General features: G+C 41.9%; 1 protein-coding gene and 1 non-coding gene across 6 annotated transcripts in view; both read left to right on the top strand.

Annotated features, from left to right (window-relative positions):
- The window catches only part of ESRRG (estrogen related receptor gamma), a 696,017-nt gene that overhangs the window by 352,033 nt on the left and 328,762 nt on the right, over window positions 1-15,222 (top strand). The window lies entirely within an intron of this gene.
- TRNAY-AUA (transfer RNA tyrosine (anticodon AUA)) lies at window positions 12,644-12,715 on the top strand. The gene has a single exon. It is a non-coding gene; the product is annotated as a tRNA-Tyr (tRNA).

The raw sequence follows: 15,222 nt of genomic DNA, 5'->3' as shown, positions 1-15,222 counted from the left end.
TGTTTTTTTAATATTACATTTAAATAGTATTTTAATGATGTTAGAAACAGGAAAAAAAATTGTTGAAAAATGGAAACTAATTAGTATGGAGAATCCAATTTGCAAAGTAAACTTAGTATTTCTAATAGCAAGGTGCTGTATTTTGTGGGATTTTGGGAGATGGGGGCACTGGGACTTTGTTGCTGCACACATGCTTTCTTAGTTGCAGAGAACAGGAGCTGCTCTTCATACTCTTCGTTGTGGCGTGCGGGCTTCTTATTTCGGTGGCTTTTGTTGTGGAACACAGACTCTAGGCACTTGGCCTTCAGCAGTTGCAGCTCCTGGACTCTAGAACTCGGGCTCAACGGTTATGACTCATGGGCTTAGTTGCTCTGCGACATGTGGGATCCTCCTGGCCCAAGGACACTACCTGTGTCCCCTGCATTGGCAGGTGGCTTCTTATCCACTGTGCTACCAGGGAAGTCTTTTATTTTGTTTTGTTTTGCCCTCTGAGGATCCTTCTAATAGGACTGTAAGATTAGAACTAAATCCCAAGAAAAAGCAAAGGAAAGAGTTGGCAGACCCTTACAAGATGGCAGCACATTTCTCATCAAAAACTGTGGGATCTTCAAGAGAGGACCCCCTGCTTTTGCATGTCAAACAATGCCATCTTTCGGCAGTGGGACAATTGTATTCGAATTCTGGGAACTTGAACTTGATCTCCATACCAGAAGCTAGTGACCCATGGGCCTGTCAAACCATGATGCCTCAGGGCTGCTGTGATTGTTCATTGTCAGTTACTGATTATAGCTCCCTCCAGAATGCATTCGGGCTTGAGAAGTACAGAATCAGTTCCTTAATCAAGAAGATGGAATTGCCAGGCTCCCCCAGATGAGAGGAAGCTGCAGATGAGTTTTGGAGTCCTAGCTCATGGATAGGATGCCTTTACAAACCCACAGGTGCCTGCTATACATCCCCTCTCTGTCATAGTGTGGTAAAGGCAATAACATCATTTGATGATGGGTTTATTCTTTCCAAATATCAAGATTGAAATAGAAAGATGACACCTGAGTGGCATTCCCAGGTCAGCCAAGCACTGTCCAGTCCTCATAAGATGCGCAAACGCAAGCGAAGCTCCAAAGAAGTCTGTTAGGGGATTTATTTCGTGGGACTTGGTATTTCTTACATTCGAGTTTTACCCGATAGTTAATTAAAATCCACGAGTAATATAATAACACTGGGGCAGGACTGGAGCGAGGTGAATGGCATTGCAGTTTGCACGTGGCCCTGACCTTGCAAGCTGAGTATTCATCTGAAGTAGGGGAATTCAAATTTCCTATTCTTTTGCATTGTCATGCCTCGCGTTGATAAGCGCAGAGAAATGTAAATAAAAAAGACCTATTTCAGAACCTTCCATACAACCTTTTTGTTTTATGACAAAAGACAGTTAATTAACATACTAGCAGTAAGCAGCCTTCCCAAACTCATGCTAATTATGTATTCTGTTGACCGTGACTCTAGTCATAAGGTAATTGGCTCCCAGCAACATGACATTTCAAATCATCTCTTGAAATTACATCAAAAAGCCAGCCTGTTTTGTTTTGATAGGGGAACAATCAATTTGATAAGTGGTAACACAGCTCATTGTTTCACATTAATTAGACTAATTGCTGCATGTTAGCCTCTGAAACAGACAGAACTTGGAGAAGACAAAGGCTGCGGCCTTTAGCATGCAGTGCATGCGACGGTTCCACTTGCTTGCACAGACTGTAGGCAGAAAGCAGAGCTGTTAGGAGGCTGCCTTGCGGGAGGCTGGGTGTTAACAGTGGTTTGATGTGTTATGCTTAATACACTGGCTTTCAATTATAGCATCCAGGTTCCAAGTCCCACAGAGGAATGAAGAACTGTTTCTCAGCTAACCAGGTTTGGGTTAGATGCAGCGTAACAGCCTTCTCTCCTACAAGACTCAGACATCCTTCTGTCCCGTCCCTGCCAGGGAGGTCCAACCAGCCCCCCTTTGTAGTAGTCTGGGCATCCATGCCTTTAAAAATCAGACTGAAACAAAACAAAGCCAAAACCAAACCAGAGACCAAAAGAAAAAGAAGATTTTCTTTTTTCCCCACTTACAAAACAGTATTTTAACCTGCAGAGAGAGATTCAGCCAACTGTTATTGTGGAAACCTAACACTCGAGCCTGCAAATGCCTTTCAGTTTGACAAACTGTACCTTGGTTTCTCGTGAAGATCACCCGTTTGGCCAAATCGGACCATGTGATCATTAAGACAACAGCACATGTCAATCTCAATTGGCAACAGAGAGAATTTGACTTGTGACCTGCCTGGACCTCTGGTGCTCACATAGGTTGATGAGATCATGTTACTGGGCGTCTGATGCAATGGAACAGGACTCCTTTCCAAGGGAAGAGGCATCCAGGACTTGAACAGCCCAGATGCACTGCCTCTGTCACGCTGACACTATCTGCTTATCCACACACAACTTTCAAAAATTGCTAGCTAACTAAACAAATGTGCACCGTGACTGCCTGTTGTTTGTGTACCTATGCGTGTCTCTACGGTTTTTATAGGTGAAGTGGGAAATTCGTATAAATATTTCATCCGGCAGTTGCATATCATCAGATTCAAAGCGGTGAGATGGTAAATCATCTTGTTGGCTTTGGGCTGCATTTGACCTAAGAGACAAAGTCTCAAACAACAGCAGACTCTGCTACCAACTCCCACGGCTCCTTGCAAAGAGTAGTTTTCACAGGTTCACGGTGTGGAAAAGACTTTTCTGTTTCTCACTAATTTCTTCAGCTTTACCAAGAGTGGTGTTGTCTTTGAACAGGACGGACAGCCTATAAACATAACAGGTTGTTGTTTTTTTTTTTTCTTAAGATACACGGCTGCATCACACACCCCCAAATTGTAAGTACAACATTCCTCCATTTGTAAATGCTTACGGGCTTTCATTGAAATGACAGAGGGAATTATGATAGTGATATTCGAACCTGGCTTGGAAAATGAATTTGAAACATTTAAACGCCAATGATTTGCTTCTTTGTCTGAAGGCTTCTGGGACAGGGAAGGTGGGGGGTCGGGGGGTGGAAGGAAGCTGCAGACATTGGTACCCAAGGAGAGCGTTTCAGTTCTTTTTCTCACGCCCTAAAAGGAATGATCCTTTGGCAGAAACTTCAAAGCACAAATTTGTGCAGCAGGTTTAATTTGGTCATTTAAAAAAAAAAATAGTGTGTGGGGTAGCAGAGGCAAGCAATTAAATGACTGCTCCTACAAGTTAATACATCTTCAACAGCCTTTTAAAAAGGTACAAGGATTTGCTATTTAAGTGCCCTAATGTGCTGTTTTCCCTGTAAAATCCCAGGGTTTATTCTGATGGTAAATGATGGAGAAAAAAAAAAAAAAAACACCACCAAGATTGAAGCCCCTTAACATTCAGTTTAAGTGCTGGTTCCACTCGCCTGAGCACACGTTGGAAGCAGCTTTGTTAGGATTCCAGCCGGCACCCTGGCTGTCACCACCGGTCCTTGTACAGTCAAGCCCCACTCCACGCAGAGCAAATCTTTGCTCAGTTAAGCGAGCGTCAGTCACCGGTGAGCTTGGCTGCCGGCCCAGGGCTGTTAGACCCGTCCCTGCTACACCTGAGTGAGATATTGACAGGACATTGCTACCCAAACAACAGAGTTGAGGCACGGGATAAAAAAATTAATTAATTAAATTGTCATGGGGCTGACAGAATAATTTTGAAAATGCCACTTACACATCCACTGTACAAGCCGAACAGAGAAACTACTGCTTTGCTTGCAGCGACGCAGTGTCTCCTTTGGTGGGTTGCTTTTTTTCTTTCTTTTCTTCTCAGGATGTGGATTTGGAACTGGGGGTAGGGGGCGGCGTGCGGGGACGTGAAAAGGGGGAGAAAGGGACCAGCTGATGATTTACCTTGTTGAACCTTTTGGCCAGTTATACTTGTGAGATTTGCATAAGGCCTGCTATCTACTGAACAAAAGCTCCCCCAAACCAAGACACTGTGGAATAAAGTGACAAGGCTTGGGAAAGTAGGGAGAAAATTCTGACAGTGGGTACTTCTGCTGAGGAGAAAAATAAGGATCAGAGAAAATCAGAGACAGAGGAAGAAAAAAAAAGATGTAAAGTAAGAATAGTTTTTAAATAGGAATGGCTGGCAGAGCTATTAATCACACAGAACTCTGAGCTACAGGGTGTTGTGGAGGCCTCCCAGAACCAAAGGACAGAGGCTCCACAGAAAGCCCTGAACACACCATCAAAAGCCCCCCACTTGCCCCAATGTGCAAGAGATGACCTGTTCAAGTAAGCTAAAAAGTCAATATAAAAATCTAAGGAGTTTTAGCAAATATTTAGTCTTTGGTTTTCACTGTTGAATTAATGGTCTGTTGTGGTCATTGTCTCAGGAAGGCGGACCCCTTCCAGGGCCTGAAACTGGGCTCTTGTCTAACACTCAGAAATGAATTGTCTGAGGAGACACATGTGCTGACAAAGCAAGAGATTTTATTGGGAAAGGGCACCCGGGCGGAGAGCAGTAGGGTAAGGGAACCCAGGAGAACTGCTCTGCCGCGTGGCTCGTGGTCTCGGGTTTTATGGTGATGGGATTAGTTTCCGGGTGGTCTTTGGCCAATCATTCTAATTCAGAGTCTTTCCTGGTGGCGCACGCATCACTCAGCCAAGATGGATGCTAGCGAGGGATTCTGGGAAGTGGACGGACACATGGTGTCTCCTTTCGACCTTTCCGGACTCTTCCTGTTGGTGGTGGCTTATTAGTTCCGTATTATACCTTATCAGGATCTCCTTCATAAAACAGCTCATGCCGATGGTTACTATGGTGCCTGGCCAGGGTGGGCAGTTTCAATCAGTGTGCTTCCCCTAACAGTCATGGCAGTTCTTACTCTCATCCTAAGTGGAAAAAGTGAATTTCATTGATGGCAATAGATGATTCAGGTCCTTCTGAAGCTTTGGAGGGAGGCAGAGGAGGGAGGGGGAGGGGTGAGCACGCTTATGAACCTGAACCCTCTAGCAAGGCTTTGTTTCATGAAACTCTTAATTGGAGGTTTGCTGGGAGAAGTCAGAAATTACTGTAGGTTCTGAAGATTTAATAACTTCTTTTAAAATAGATTCAGGGTGGGACGAATTGAGAGAGTAGCATTGACATATATACACTGCCTGCCTGCCTGCTCAATCACTTCAGTCATGTCCCACTGTCTGCGACCCTATGAACTGTAGCCCACCAGGCTCCTCTGTCCATGGGATTCTCCAGGCAAGAATCCTGGAGTGGGTACCCATGCCCTCTGTTAGGTATATATACACACCATGTGTGAAGTAGATAGCTAGTGGGAAGCTGCTATATGACACAGGGAGCCCAACCTTGTACTCTGTGACAACCTAGAAAGGTGGGATTGTGCTGAGTGGGGGGGAGGGCTCAAGAGGAAGGGGATATATATAAATATATATATATATAGTTACATAGTTATGACTGATTCAAGTTGTGCCACAGAAACCAACACAACATTGTAGCAATTATCCTTCATTTAAATACATAAATAAATAAAATAGATTCAGTATTCTTGTAATGTGTATGTGCTATTTGAATGCATAATTTCTCCTGAAACTTATGGAATTTGTGCTCAGAGCTGTGTCTGTGTTTAAAAAAAAAGGACAGTTCTGAGAGTGCTGGCATTTTGCTCCCCCCACATTCCCATCTCACATTCCTGCTAGAGGTAGATGTTTTGAGACTCCATGGACTGGTGTAACTGGAATGGTGAAAGGTGGTCCTTTCTATTTCTATCTTTCACTCACAACTATAAATACAGACCCTCTGGCTGACTTCAGAGAGTCTGGACTTTCATGGCTCAGCCGAAGATGAACTCAGAGCAAAGAAATAAAATCACTTAGTTACAAGTCAGTATTGAGTGCTCACTATAACACAGCATGGCTCAAGGCACTGAGGGAATTCTTTAAGATATATATAAGATCGCTTTTCTCTTTTGCTCTTTTGTCTCCTAGTATCTAAGAGAGGTATCTGTGCCTCATAGAATTGCTGAGAAAATGAAGTGACTCTAAGGCTCCCAGCCTGGTGTTATAGTTGCCATTTTGGAACTGTGAGTTGTTTATCCATGCTAATAACGAATCATGGTGAACGTTTGAAATTTCCTTCTTATATAATCAGGGCCAGATTCAGGGATGTACAGCCTGTGTAGTCACATAGGTTCCAATGCTCAGAAGGGCCCTTATATTTGGCTTAATATTCTCCTATCACCATCTTGAAATGATTCATAATTTTGAACAAAGAACCAGCCCCACATTTTTATTTTGCACTGGGCTCCCAAGTTAGGCTGCTGGTTCTAATATAGTTACTTAACTTTGCTCAAAATTTCTATTTCTTTTCCAACTACAATATTGTCTTTTTTTCTGTGCTATTTTTATTTTTTTAATTAGTTTTTATTTGGCTATAGTTACTTTACAGTATTTGGTTAGTTTCTACAGTACAGCAGAGTAAATCAGTTATTTGTATACATATATCCCCTCTCTTTTAGATTTCTTTCTCATTTAGGTCACCACAGAGCACCTGAGCTACACACTGCTAAGTCGCTTCAGTTGTGTCCGATTCTGCGCGACCCCATAGACAGCAGCCCACCAGGCTCCCCCGTCCCTGGGATCCTCCAGGCAAGAACACTGGAGTGGGTTGCCATTTCCTTCTCCAATGCATGAAAGTGAAAAGTGAAAGTGAAGTCGCTCAGTCGTGTCTGACTTGTAGCAACCCCATGGACTGCAGCCTATCAGGCTTCTCTGTCCATGGGATTTTCCAGGCAAAGAGTACTGGAGTGGGGTGCCATTACCTTTTCCAGAGCTACACACTAGGTTCTCGTTCATTGTCTGTTTTATCCATAGTATCAATAGTGTATACATGTCAGTCCGAAGCTCCCAACTCATCCTACCCACCCCTTTTCCCCCTTGGTGTTGATATTTTCGTTCATGTTAACGCATATATGTGGAATCTAGAAATATAATATAGATAATCTTATTTGCATAACAGAAATAGAGATCCAACTACAACTCTGATTGGATATTTTAAACTAGCTTTTGGCATTATCAGCACCAAGTAACAATTCAATTAACCCCCCCCCCCCCCGCTTTTTTTTTCACTTTCTTGCTGCTGCTGCATTCCTTCCATTAATGCCCAATGTGTCCCAACCACACTGCAATTCTCAACCTTCCTTGCCTCGGCACCCCATTCCTGAGAGAAGATGTGCATTGGTTTTCCTCTGTGTCTCCAGCCGTTCCTGTTCTTCCTGAATACACCTTCTTTAACTGCTATTCAGCTCAATTTTTTCCTGTCTCCAAGCAGAAAACACCCTGCCTCAAGGGTGTCCTCTTATCCTCAGGGCACCTGGTTATATATCCACCTACTCTAACCGCTTCTCCAGCTGCTGCTCTGGACACGAAACTATTTTGGGGCGCACTGGAGAGGGGGCAGCTTTCTCTTTTTCAAGCCTGCTGCCTCCCCGCTCCTGATACATAGTCGAAGCTCAAGTTGTTGACTGAATAAATAAACAACTAAACCAATGACCAGGGCTGCCAAGAGCACAAGTGACTGGTTTTCCTCTCATCTTTGAAACATTTTTTTCTCCGTTTTGTTCTTGCTAAGTAGTTTTGAGGAACAGAATGCTGAAAATGCATGGACTGAGAACCAAAATGGAAAAACAGGGAGAAATGAGTTCCAAGAATTGGTGATGACCAAGAATTGGTAAGAAATTAAATGGATAGCATTGTATACCACACAATCAGTAAAATGAAATGCTTTTTTGAATATGTGTTCTATTCAATAATATGTGTGTTTTTTTCAATTTTTAATTTAATTTTATGTTGGAGTGTAGTTGATTTTAGTGGGGAGAGACAAGAAGGCCTCCTTAAGTGAACAGTGCAAATAGAGGAAAACAATAGGATGGGAAAGACTAGAGATCTCTTCAAGAAAATTGGAGATATCAAGGAAACATTTCATGCAAAGATGGGCATAATAAAGGACAGAAACAGCAAGGACCTAACAGAAGCAGAGAGATTAAAAGGAGGTGGCAAGAATACACAGAAGAGCTATCCAAAAAGTCTAATGACCTACATAACCACAATGGTATGGTCACTCACCTAGAGCCAGATATCTTGGAGTGTGAAGTCAAGTGGATCTTAGGAAGCACTGCTACAAAACAAAGCTGGTGGAGATGATGGCATTCCAGCTGAGCTATTTCCAATCCTAAAAGATGATGCTGTTGAAGTGCTGCACTCAGTATGTCAGCAAATATGGGAAACTCAGCAGTGGCCACAGGACTAGAAAAGGTCAGTTTTCATTCCAATCCCCAAAAAGGGCAATGCCAAAGAATGTTCAAACTACCATACAGTTATGCTCATTTCACATGCTAGCAAGATTATGCTCAAAATCCTTCAAGCTAGACTTCAATAATATGTTATCAAGAATTTCCAAATGTACAAGTTGGATTTAGAAAAGGGCAGAGGAACCAGAGATCAAATTGCTAACATCATAGAAAAAGCATGGGAATTCAAGAAAAATATCTATTTTGACTTTGTTGACTACACTAAAACTTTTGACTGTGTGGATCACAACAAACTGTGGAAAATTCTTAAAGAGACAGTACCAGACCACCTTACCTGTCTCCTGAGAAATCTGTGTGCAGGTCAAGAAACAAGTTACAACCAGACATGGAACAATAGACTGGTTCAGAATTGGGAAAGGAGTATATCGAGGCTTTATATTGTCACCCTGCGTACTTAACTTCTATGTAGAATACATAATGTGAAATGCCAGACTGGATGAATCCCAAGCTGGGATCAAGATTGCCAGGAGAAGTATCAACAACTTCCGATATGCAGATGATACTAGTCTAACAGCAGAAAGCGACGAGGAACTAAAGAGCTTCTGGGTGAAGGCGAAAGAGGAGAGTGAAAAAACTGGCTTAAAACTAAATATTCAAAAAACAAAGATCATGACATCTGGTTCCATCACCTCATGGCAAATAGATGGGGAAAATGTGGAAACAGTGACAGATATTCTTTTCTTGGGCTCCAAAATTGCTGCGGACAGTGACTATAGCCACGAAATTAAAAGAAGTTTACTCCTTGGAAGAAAAGCTATGACAAACCTAGACAGCATATTAAAAAGCAGAGACATCACTTTGCTGACAAAAGTCCATATAGTCAAAGCAATGGTTTTTCAAGTAGTCATGTAGGAATGTGAGAGTTGGACTAGACAGAAGGCTGAATGGTAAAGAGTTGATGCTTTCAAACTGTGGCGCTCGAGAAAACTCTTGAGAGTCCCTTGGACAGCAAGGAGATGAAATCAGTCCATCCTAAAGGAAATCAACCCTGAATATTCATTGGAAGGACTGGTGCTGAAGCTGAAGCTCCAGTACTTAAGCGACCTGATTCGAAGAGACGACTCATTGGAAAAGACCCTGTTGATGGGAAAGATTGAGGGCAGGAGGAGAAAGGGGCAACAGAGAATGAGATAGTTGGATGGCATCACTAACTCAGTGCACGTGGGTTTGAGCAAACTCCAGAAGATAGTGGAGGACAGGGAAGCTTGGCATGCCTCAGTCCACGGGGTTGCAAAGAGTTGGACACGACTTAGTGACTGAATAACAACAAGAGTGGATTTACAATGTTGTGTTAGTTTCAAAATGTACAGATGTAAAGTAATTCGGTTATGCATACACAGTCTTGTTCCAAGGTCTTAAGCATGTTTCAATAGCACACTAGTTTATAAAATCGGGGGCTTATAAGCCTTTAACACGTGAGCCTACAAGACAATGGCGAACCCATAGAGGGGTGGATTTGATGTTGGGCAGAGATGTGAGTCCATAAATTATGTTGAAATTTGAATGCTAAATTTGTGAGAGCATGTAGTTTTCAGAGGAAAATGTCTGACTTTCATCAGATCCTCAAAGGAGCCTCTGGCCCAAAAGTAATTAAAGACCCCTGCTTTGGTGTTCTAATTTGAGAAAATGATGTTTCTTATTAAAATAGAACACTGTATATAATGACTTATCATTCATTATTAAAGGGATACTTTCCTGAGTTTTAACCACTCCCCCCCACATATACCCCAGTTTATCAAATATAAGTTTGAAAAGATGTTTCTTAAATGTCCCCACATTGTTTGAAATATTTCTTGCTTGCCTTTCAAAATTATCTACATTGTCCCCCTGCGTTTCCCACCAGCCTGTGTTCTTCGTGCTATTTGCGAATTCCTCGGTGTTAGAAATGAGCCAGGAAAGGGCAGTTGAGAAAAACGCGTGAGCTGATGGCTAGGGTCGTACGTACACTGCTTTTGTTGTTTTGTTGTTTTGCTTTTATTGTTTTTAGAATCTGTGTCACTGATGTACTTGGAGCATTGCTGACAAGATGTTATTGGTTTCCTGACCACTGGGCAGATAGCTGTGTTGAGAGGTGTTAAATTTTCAGTAAAATCATCTGTTTTAGTACCTTAAATTTACTTGTGATGTTCGCTCATTTACAACTGAATTTTTATTTTTCTCACCTTTAGAAATTTCTATTTCCTGTCTTTGTTTTAGTGTAATTTTATTTGAAAGGTAGTGAGATTCCTCCTCCCTGTAATAGATTAAGATAGTTTTATTTATAAATAAATGTGGGTTTAGGAGGATATCACATGGTTCTCAAGAATATCACACATTTCTCAGGCTATGTAAGTGATCATTCTAAATTAATGACAAATGGGGTATTTACAGTTATCATTACAGATACATTTACCCAGTTTAGTAGAAGAATCTGGAATGCTTGTGTATTCTTTTTTCTAGTTTGTATGAAGGATGTAAGCTTTGACAAGAGTTCACAGAATACATTTTATCCTTTTGGTTGAAATTTTCCAAAGTTTTTGAAGTAAAAACTTCACTGTGATAATATATCTCAATGTTCTTGACTCTTTTTGATCATTATATGGCTTTCATTCCCTCTCCTCTGAATTCTTTCCACTGTCTAGAGTCTGAATTGAGAAACCATTCATAATTTCTATAATCTTATGTTGTATATGGATTATACAACATATAATTGTATAATCTTTCCCCCTGAGATAAACTGTAAGCTCCTTGAAGACAGGGACTTGTGTGCTTTGTACTGACAATAAATCCTAGCCAGATGTCAGACCCATTTAGTGCTTTCCATTCCTCACTGATTCACTGATTATAATGACCCCCTCTACCCTGAGACGGAAAAGGCAATGGCACCCCACTCCAGTACTCTTGCCCGGAAAATCCCATGGACGGAGGAGCCCGGTAGGCTGCAGTCCATGGGGTCGCAAAGAGTCAGACACGACTGAGCGACTTCACTTTCACTTTTCACTTTCATGCATTGGAGAAGGAAATGGCAACCCACTCCAGTGTTCTTGCCTGGAGAATCCCAGGGACGGGGAAGCCTGGTGGGCTGCTGTCTATGGGGTCATACAGAGTCGGACACGACTGAAGCGACTTAGCAGCAGCAGCAGCAGCAGCAGCAGCAGCTACCCTGAGAAATCAGATTTAACATTTAAGTTGTGCTTCCACAGGTGTTGGTGGCATCTCTGAGTGTTTAAAGTTTGCTGGGGTAGATTTACTCCTGAAATACTTTCTAGACCTGGCAGAAATAACAAGATAGTGTGATGGTATAATGGGTAGAAATGCATGACCAATTCTACAGAATGTGAAATGTTTAGGAATGAAAAATCAGTTACATATTTACCTTTTGCCCACTGTCACTTCTTTGAAAAGGTCTGATGGTATTGCAATGGTATAGGGTAACCAAGTGAAGGTAACATTTACTTAGGCAGCTCTTGGGGAACAGCACACATAAGAGCTGACAGTCCTCAAACTAGCAAAGAATAATGGCTAAGAATATTAACCCTTTAGGGTTAGAGAAGATCTTGGAAATTATATAGCCAAGCCTCTTCATTTTGTTGGTGAGGGGGTTGATTCCCATTTTGATGTCTATTCAAGATCATATAAGCAGTATTATTATTATAAGCAGTTAGTATAAGGCAGGCACTTGCTTAAATGCTTTGTGCTTATTAACTCATGACCTCACAGAACTCCATGAGTTAGGTATATGTGTATCCCTCTTTGTCCCTCCCCACACTGTCCCAGTCTTAGGCCAAGCTCACATCACCTCCTCTTAAGACTCAGTAAAGGCCTCCTAACTGGCTGTCCTGCATCCATTCGTTCTGCCCAGGAAGATTCTGCCTTTGGCAGACTTAATAATCATTTGAAAACGTCTCTCTGTCCAAGGCACAGTCCTGCTCTTAGTGACCACGTGTTGCTTGTGGATTCTCAGGAGTCAGCCCTTCCTGGCTCCCCAGACGCCCCCTTCCCCCTATCTCCCTTGCTCGTGGTTCTGCAGAACTTCCCCCCACGCTCCCTCCCCTGTCAGAGCTTTTGCTCATGCTGTCCCTCCATCTAGAATGTTCTCTCCTTTCTCTCTCTCTCTTTTTTTTTTTAATTTTTTTTTATTGGAGTATAGCTCCTTTACAATGTTGTATTAGTCTCTGCTGTACAGCAAAGTGAATCAGTTATATGTATACATATATCCCTTCTTTTTTAGTTGCCTTCCCATTTAGTTTGGGAGCTTCCCTGGTGGCTTAGATGGTAAAGTGTCTGCCTATAATGCAGAAGACCCAGGTTCAATCCCTGGTTTGGGAATATCTCCTGGAGAAGGAAATGTCACCCCACTCCAGTATTCTTGCCTGGAGAATCCTATAGATGGAGGAGCCTGATAGGCTACAGTCCATGGGGTCACAAAGAGTCGGACACGACTGAGCGATTTCACTTTCACTTTCACTTTCCCATTTAGGTCACCACAGAGGATTGAGTAGAGTTCCCTGTGCTATATCGTAGGGTTTCATTAGTCATCTATTATAAACTAGAGGTGTATATATGTCAGTTCCAATCTCCCAATTCATTGCATCTCCTCTTCCCCCAGAAGTTTATTCTCTAGATCTATGTGTCTATTTCTGCTTTGTGAATACAGTCATCTGTTCCATTTTTCTAGATTCCACATATGAGCAGTTTTACTCTTCCTGTTTTATTCTTCCTGACTTACTTCATTCTGTATGACAGTCTCTAGGTCCATCCACATCTCTGAAAATGCCACAACTTTGTTCTTTTTTGGCTGAGTAATATTCCATTGTATATATGTACCACATCCTCTTTATCCATTCCTCTGCTGATGGACATCTAGGTTGCTTCCATGCACCGGCTATTGTAAACAGTGCTACAATGAACACTGGGGTGTGTGTATCTTTTTGAATTATGGCTTTCTCCAGATATATGCTGGGTCATGTGGTTATTCTATTTTTAGTTTTGTTAAGGAATCTCCATTCTGTTCTCCATAGTGGCTGCATCAAGTTATCTGTACATTTCCACCAACAGTGTAGGAGGGTTCCCTTTTCTCCACATTCTCTCCGGGATTTATTGTTTGTAGATTTTTTTGATGATGACCTATCTGACTGGTGTTAGATGATACCTTGTTGTAGATTTGATTTACATTTCTCTTAGTGGCTTTGAGTGCTCAAAAAATGAAAAAAATGGGTGGAAGACCTAAATAGACTTTTCTCTTCTCTTATATCTCCCTTTCATAGACATATTTCTCCCCACCAGATTTTAACTCAGAAGTCATGGTCTCCAAGAAGCCTTCTCTGACTCCTTAGCTAAATTAGAGACTACTGTTAATAATCTTTGAGCCCTCATATTCCTGTGACTTAGCCCTGTTCCTAAAGTTAATGCAAGCCCTAATGTATAGCAGACACCACAAATTTGTTGAAGAAGGGAAAGAAAGAAGGAAGCTCTAAGATACCAGGAATAATTCAGTCTGTTTTATTTCCATCAAAAGAGTCAGGGTTTGGAGTAGCCATATCTACACTGAATCCCCCTGTACTGCTTACTTATTGAGAAAATGCCTGGAATGGAGATCAAGGGCAAAAGACTAGTCAAAAGTGATGCTGAGAAGAATTCAAAATAATCTCTATGGATACTTTGCTCTGAAGCAAGAGGAACATAGCTGCCCACTTCTTATGTATGGGCCATGCATAGTGACTGCCTTCCCAGAAATACGCTATGGAAAGAGGGATGGGGAAGAGAAACTTCACACTGGAGGCAGGAGCAACTTGACAAAGAAGGCCTCTTCCAGGTGACCAAGGTCAGCCCAACCGTCATAAATCATGTCAATAGTATGTACCATTGAGATGGCACTTTACCTCTGTGGTCTTCTGGCCCCAAACCCATCACCCCAATCTAAATATGCAACAAACCTCAAGCAAATCTCAGTGGAGATTCTATTGAGTCCTTAACCAGAACTCCTCAATACTGTCGAGATCATTGAAAACAAAGTCTGAGGAATGTTAGAGAAACCTGAAGCCTCATGATAACTAAATATGATGTGATATCGTAGATGGGTCCTGGAGCAGAACAATAGGTACAAATTAAGAACATTTGAGTAAATAAGAAGTTTAGTTAATAATCATGCATCAACAGGGGTTCATTAGATGTGACAAATGTACCCTTACTAATGTAACATGTGGAAAGTTAGAGACTGGATACCAGATGTACGGAAGGGAGCGCTCTGGTACTATCTTCACAACTTTCCTGCAGATTTATTTCTTTACTTATTTGGCTGCACCAGATCTTAATTGAGGCACATGAAATCTTCCATCTTCACTGTGGCATGTGGGTTCTCATTCCCTGACCAGGGATTTTTTTTTTTTTAAACTTTACATAATTGTATTAGTTTTGCCAAATATCAAAATGAATCCACCACAGGTATACATGTGTTCCCCATCCTGAACCCTCCTCCCTCCTCCCTCCCCATACCATCCCTCTGGGTCGTCCCAGTGCACTAGCCCCAAGCATCCAGTATCGTGAATCGAACCTGGACTGGTGACTCGTTTCATACATGATATTTTACAGTTTCAATGCCATTCTCCCAAATCTTCCCACCCTCTCCCTCTCCCACAGAGTCCATAAGACTGTTCTATACATCAGTGTCTCTTTTGCTGTCTCATACACAGGGTTATTGTTACCATCTTTCTAAATTCCATATATATGCGTTAGTATACTGTATTGGTGTTTTTCTTTCTGGCTTACTTCACTCTGTATAATAGGCTCCAGTTTCATCCACCTCATTAGAACTGATTCAAATATATTCTTTTTAA

Source organism: Bos taurus, chromosome 16, assembly GCF_002263795.3.
Source record: "Bos taurus isolate L1 Dominette 01449 registration number 42190680 breed Hereford chromosome 16, ARS-UCD2.0, whole genome shotgun sequence".
Lineage (NCBI taxonomy): Eukaryota > Metazoa > Chordata > Mammalia > Artiodactyla > Bovidae > Bos > Bos taurus.
Note: the sequence above shows the minus strand (reverse complement) of the source record. Positions and strands in the feature narration are given on the sequence as shown.